Raw genomic sequence first — 6,738 nt, 5'->3', positions numbered from 1 at the left:
CAAAACTTCTTGTAGTCCTACTAGAGTAATTTGTTGATTACAGTTGCTCTTCAAATAGTTTGTATATTTCTTCCAATCTTTTGTGAATCTCTGGTCCTGCAGGTTTCGAATCCTTCCTGCGTAGTCCATTAGAGTAGAGCTTTCCATGCTGTGTCGCGACACATTAGTGTGTCGGCTGCAGTGTGTAGGTGTCATGCGAAAATTCCCCACGCTCCTCCTGGGGCTAGAAAGGGGTTTGTTTAACCTCTGGTTTGATAGTAAAGCTGAACCACTGTGTCGCAAAAAGATGCAAAACCGAATTACTGTGCCACGAAATTAAGCATGTCTAAAAAGTGTTGGGAGATGTGTGTGACATCACTCATTGCATGTGTGATGTCACAAGTGTGCGCCAGGCCCCTTCAATCTTATGGGCAACCCAGTCCCTGTGCTCACAATAACAGCCCTGTGAGGTTGGTGAAGCCGAGAGGCAGTGACTGGCCCAAGGTCAACCAGTGAGCTTCATGGCCCAGTTCAAGATTTGATCCCTTGCCTCCCAAGTTCCTAGTCCAGCATTCTAACCACTACACCACATTGACGGTCTCTCAGTGCAAAGAAGGAGGTGAAGTGCTATTGAGGCTTTCAAGGGCTCTGTGCCTCTAGTAAAGTGCTTCTTGCTTGCAGTTTTATTGCTTCCTGAAGAGTATAGGAGCAAGATGAACGAGCAACAGCAGCTCTCCATTGCCTCACAGCTCCATTTTTCTCCCCAGTATTTCATTTTTAAAAAGTTAAATGGTGAAGGGGGATGAGAGGAAATTAAAACCCACACACACAAACACCCAGCAGCAACAGAAACTGACACTGGGACAAAATCAGCAGGAAAATTAGTACCCAAATAAACTGGACTGAATATTTTACTTTAACATTGGCAGGAGACTTGACTGAGCCGCCACTCCTCCCTGTCACTTCCACCCCCAGGATGATGCCCCCGCATGATGTCCCGGGTCCAGAGGTAAGAATGTTGGCCGGTTTGTACTGGGAGCTGTAGCCCAAATCATCTGGAGACTGAGGGAGGCTGCCCTAAGTTATGCAAGCATTGAACTTAGCAAACTATAATACGGGATTGCCTCAACATTTATCACCTAGGATTTAAAAGCTGGCTTTCGAACCGCATTCCCAAAGGCTCGTTGGAAAGGCTTCAGCATGGGAATGTCTTGCATTGTTATTTTTTTGCCATTTTCTTCCTCCCTTTGGCTGTCAGTTTTGTTTCCACCCAGACAGGCATGATACAAGGAGGCAAAAAAAGCCGAGTTCCTTCCCTGCCAGAATCCTGGTATTCCGGGAATCCTGTCCAGCAACCCCGAGCTCATTTGTCGATAACGCCAAGCTGGTTCAAAGGCTCCTGGCCAGCAAAGTGCATTAAGCCACAATGACAGGAAAGGGGCCCTCGGCATCCGCTAGGAAGTCTTAAGTTATTTTGGTGGGAGAGGCAAGCGCAGCCCAGGGAGGGAAGGGTCTATTTCTCCTCTAGTGTGAGCAATGGAAGGCGTGCTCCCACTTACTTTCTGCAGCGTTCCCACTCTGTAGGGCGAGTGGGCAACTGGTTGATTTATTCAGAGAGTTGCGCACACACATCCCTCTTTAGCCTTTGGGTAATGCAGTGCTAATTTGCTGATTTATTTAATTTCTATCCCAACCTCTTTCTCTAAGGAACTCAAGGTGGTGTATGTGGTTGTCCCCCTCCCCATTTAATCCCCACACAGCAACAACCCTGTTAGATAGGTTAGGCTGAGAGAAGCAGAGACTGGCCCAAAGTCTTCCAGTGAGCTTCGTGGATGGGATAGCTCAGTCAATAGAGCATCAGACTCCTGATCTCAAGGTCATGGGTTTGAGCCCCTTATAGGAGAACAGGTTCCCATATTGCAGGGAATCAATTCTATGATTCCATGGCCAAGTGGGGGCATCTGAGCCCTGGTCTCTCCCAGGTCCTACTCTAACCATTGCACCACAATGGCTTTCTATCCATTAAAGCAAATGGAGCCTTGCCCCACCAACCTCAGCCAAAACCCCACCTGCCTGCCTTCTTACTTATTATTATAATTAAACTCTTTCAACATATAACATCATACAAGCCAGCGTTTAGACAATAAGTGTAAAATAACATCCGAATAAACTAATGTTCTTATCCCAGACTACTAAGGAAGGCGATAAACAGTTTATGTGAACCCAAAAGTTTTATAATGTGAGTCCTCTGTTTTCTTTTTTGTGTTGTTGTTTAGTCGTTTAGTCGTGTCCGACTCTTCGTGACCCCATGGACCAGAGAACGCCAGGCACTCCTATCTTCCACTGCCTCCCGCAGTTTGGTCAAATTTTCTTTTTTTAGCCATGTACTAAATAAAACTGTTCCGATCGGCTACAAAAAGAGTATTTGTGCTTTAAACCTTGTGCCAATTTTATTTTATTATTGTTTTCCCACAAGTGCAATTTTGCCGTATTTTTGTTGCACCAATTTGTCAGAGAAGCCCCATCTAAGTTTTTCCAGGATCCCGTCATTATAAGCCTGCCTGTTAGCAGAACAGAATTTATTTGAGGTTTGAGTTGCAGGTTAATATGGTTTCTGGTGAAAGAGTTTAGGTGCAACAGCTCTGGACATTTAGAAACATTGTGTCACGTACAGTAATTGCTTTTATGTGGACAAATACTTCCTCCCAGAATAATCAGTTTGGGGCGTGGCCTTGCCTGCCAGCTTCCTCCTCCTTCTTAGTCTCAAGTGTTGCCCTTGTAGAACTCAAGGATGGGGGCAAAACCAGAATCAGTTGACTCTGGCGCCACCTACTGTTGGGCTCCTTGCCTTCTGTCCTGTCAATGGACATCAGCTACCACTAACAGATCTTGTAGGTTTTTATCTTGTTTCAAAAACCTGTTTCACTAGAGGGGAGGAGAGGGGCAGAAAAAAATGCATGTGCAGACAGTATAAGAAGGGAAGCTTCCCTCAAATCACTCCACCGATTTGGCCTCCTTAGCAGCAAGCAAAACATTAATGAGAACCACTGCTAGATCTCTCTTTCCTGCAGTAAAGAAGCGAAAAGAGATTCTGCAAGTTTAATCCTAGCTGCACTGTTTTTCTCTTTCCCATTTTAACTCATTTTATGTTAGATTTTTTTTTGCATTTTGTTGTTTGTTCGTTTATCTATACAATTTATATGGTGCTTACCTACAATAGTCTCTAAGCGGTTTACATGATAAATAAGTTTTACATGATAAATAAATAAAATAATCAATTACCGTATTTTTCGCTCTATAATACGCACCCGACCATAACACGCACGTAGTTTTTAGAGGAGGAAAATCCGCAGGCATGCCACCCGTAGGCATTCCCTCCATAACACGCACAGACATTTCCCCTTACTTTTTAGGAGGAAAAAAGTGAGTGTTATGGTGCAAAAAATACGGTAAATAAATAAATAAGATAAGAATCAATTAAAACTATAAAATCGAACATTAATTATTTGGTAGGCATCGGAAGCTCACTAGGAAGGCAGCCTGCCTGATATCAGCTGGAAGGGGGTTACGTATAATTAATGGACCTATGAATGTGCATTAGATAAGAACAGCCTTGGTGTCAACTTGGCACCCTCCAGGTGTTCTGAACTACAACTCCCATCAGCCCAGAGTTGTACAGAACATCGGGAGGCCACAAGGTTGGGGAAGGATGTGGAAGAACCTAAGTAGTTAGTTGCTGGATCAGGCCAGTGGCCCACATAGTTCAGCACCCTGTTCTCATAGTGGACAAGCAGATGCTGCATTGGGAAGCCTATAAGCAGAACCTGAGGGTGCAACAGCACTGAGTATCTTATTTTTCCTTCTTTTGATAATTTCAATGTGGGGAGGTGACAAGAAACCTTCCCCACCGGGTACCAGCTGACCTTGCTATGCCACTGGCAGTGCTTTCCCCACTTGATTGACTCCCCGAGGGAGCTTAAGACAGTGATGCCACTTATCAGGTGCTATGGTTATATGTTTATAAGGAAGTGAAGGCCTGACCACCTTTCTCTTTGCCTATTCCCATTTTACAGATGGTAAAAGAAGGTCCGAGACTAGCTACCTAACCAGGTGCACAGGCAGACTTCTTGGCAGAGCAGCGCTTGAAGCTGACCTCCTAAATCCAAGCTGAACACACTCTCAGTTTCATTTTTGGTTTTACCCCAGAGGCACACACAGCGGGAACTGCTTTCCACATGTCCCAAGGAGGAGGATTGTATCCGCAAATGCTTTCCTTGAGGCACAATTTCAAGCTGAGAGCCGGAAATGGCTGGGGGAGCTAATTTTTCACCCTCTCCATTTAATTGCTGCAAGACAAGTAGAAATTCAGGAAGTGAAGCAAGGGCTTTGAATGATTGGGAAAGCTTGGCCTGCTGCCATTTGTCCACAGGGAAGGACTCTGGCTCAGTCACAGAGCACCTGCTATGCAGGCAGAAGGTCGCAGGTTCAATTCCCAGTAACATCTCCAGGTAGCACTGGGGAAATAATTATACTTGAAACTGTGGCAAGCCACTGCCTGTTGGAATAGGTGTACCAGTGGTCTGGTTCGGTATGGGAAACAGACAGCATCACAGGTATAAAAAGTGATTTATAATGCAATTTGGAAAAAACAAGCAAGAAGTCTCAGTGAGATCTGTGGCAGCCAACTGAAAGGAACTATCCAGTTTTATTTCTGATGGAGCGTGAAACAGGATGTAGTCCAGGATATCTCATCTAACATTTCATATAGAATGGAATAGAATTGTATACATAGAATTGTATATTTGGGAGGGACCACAAGGGTGGTCCAGTCCAACTCCCTGCAATGCAGGAATCACAGCTAAAGATTCCCTGACAGATGGCCATCCAACCTCTGATTAAAAGCCTCCAGTGAAGGAGAGTCCACAACCTTCTGAGAGCATCCATCCCACTGTCCAACAACCCTTACTGTAAGAGAGGTCTTCCTAGTGTCTAGTCATAATCTCCTTTCTTGTTAATTGTATGGGAATGTTCAGGGATGCAGGAGAGAATATATTGTCTGACAATAGCCTTTCCAACTTCTGTTAACAAGTTCACAATTTAGCAGAGTAACATCCCCCCCCCTTTTAAACTTGCAGCGGATGTGTTTGCTCAGGCTTGCTAAAGCCTCTATAATAACTGTTCTGGTATTTCCCCCTTATTCCCTCATAAAAGATAAGACATGACACAGTCTTCTATAAAAGTATAAAAAGGTTTACTCACACATCATTCTGTTCACAATAGGATCCCAGAAGGCAGACTTAGCTTAGAAAATAACATATACCTAGAAACTATCTCATAAGAAAACAGTCCCTTTGTCCTCTCTTGGGTAAGCAGATGTTGCTTCTTCGATGCATGTAGTCAAAAGAGAGAGAGAGATGGCTGCCCTGCCCTGTGCTTTTGTCGTTACCTGCACAGGTGAGGCCACACCCACCTCTAGTCACATGCAGAGGAAGTCTGTCCCAGCCCAGAAGGAAACAGGAAGTTTACCTGCTGGCTGGACAAACATTCCTCCCCATGTGTAAACATGTTCACTCTAGGAATGTTGTACTTGACTGCTCTTGTGTTTCACATCCCACAAATTGAATCCCTTGGTTTGGGTCCTGCCCTCTGGAGCAGAAGAAAACAAGCTCGCTCCATCTTCCATGTGACAGCCCTTCAGAGGTTGGAAGATGGCTCTCATTTCACCTCTCAGGCTTCTCTTCTTCAGGCTAAACATGCCCAAGTCAACCATTCCTCATAAGGCTCGGTTTCCAGACCCTTGATCATCTTGGTTGCCCTCCTATGTACAGACGTTTGAGATGTTTGGAGAAACCATCACACAAACTGTGGCGTCCATATGCACACAGACACACAAACATTTTATATGTGGCCTTAAATTCTTCGCTTTATTTTTCAAAATATGTTCTCATTGCTTTGGGAGGCTCCTGTGGTCTTGTCTATTGTTTCTCATATGCCTGGGGACCTTCTCCCTTGTTTTTGTTGGCTCAGTGTAAGGCAAGCTTCCTGTGTTCCTTTGTCGTGTAGATATCAAAGGCATGGCAGTCCCTGCCTGAAGGACATAAGCAGAGCCTGCTGGATCAGACAGATGGCCCATCTAGTCCAGCATCCTGTTCTCACAGGGGCCAACCAGATGTTTATGGGAAACCCATAAGGCTAAGCAGCACAGGAGCACCAGAGCCCTACACCCTCCTGTGGTTTCCAGCAAGTGGTATACGGAAGCATTGGTAGCCTTCTCCTCCATGAATTTGTCCAAGTTGGTAGCCATCACTGCCTCCTCTGGAGCAAGTTCCATACTTTAGCTCTGTGGCATATGAAGACGTCCTTTCTTTTATCTGTCTTGAATCTTCCAACATTCAGTTTTATTGGATATCCATGGGTTCTAGTGTTATGGAGAGAGGGAAAACAACCCCATCTGCACCGTGCATGATTTTATAAAGTTATATCACACCACCTCTTTGCTCACCTTTTCTCTAAGCTACAAAATTCCCAAACTCTGCAACATTTCCCCTTAGGGGAGTTGCTCCATCCCTTCGATCATTTTTGTTTGCCCTTTCCTGAACTTTTTCTAACTCTGCAATATCCTTTTGGAAGTGAGGTAGCCAGAGCTGTGCATAGTATTCTTTTTTTTTAATGATAATTTTTATTAAGTTTTCCATTTTAACAATCCAATCAAATCACATGTGCCTAGTATTCTATGTGCTGTCACACCATATAGTTGCA

The 6,738-nt window shown here is 44.6% G+C and overlaps 1 long non-coding RNA gene across 1 annotated transcript; it reads left to right on the top strand.

The window, feature by feature from the left end:
- Nucleotides 1-337: 337 nt before the first annotated feature.
- Nucleotides 338-4,994, top strand: LOC309356414. The gene is made up of 3 exons (XR_014162776.1): nt 338-598; nt 909-988; nt 4,053-4,994. It is a non-coding gene; the product is annotated as an uncharacterized lncRNA (long non-coding RNA).
- Nucleotides 4,995-6,738: the final 1,744 nt, after the last annotated feature.

The sequence above is a fragment of the Podarcis melisellensis genome, assembly GCF_964234715.1.
Source record: "Podarcis melisellensis genome assembly, chromosome: 14".
Classification (NCBI taxonomy): Eukaryota; Metazoa; Chordata; class Lepidosauria; order Squamata; family Lacertidae; genus Podarcis; species Podarcis melisellensis.
Note: the sequence above shows the minus strand (reverse complement) of the source record. Positions and strands in the feature narration are given on the sequence as shown.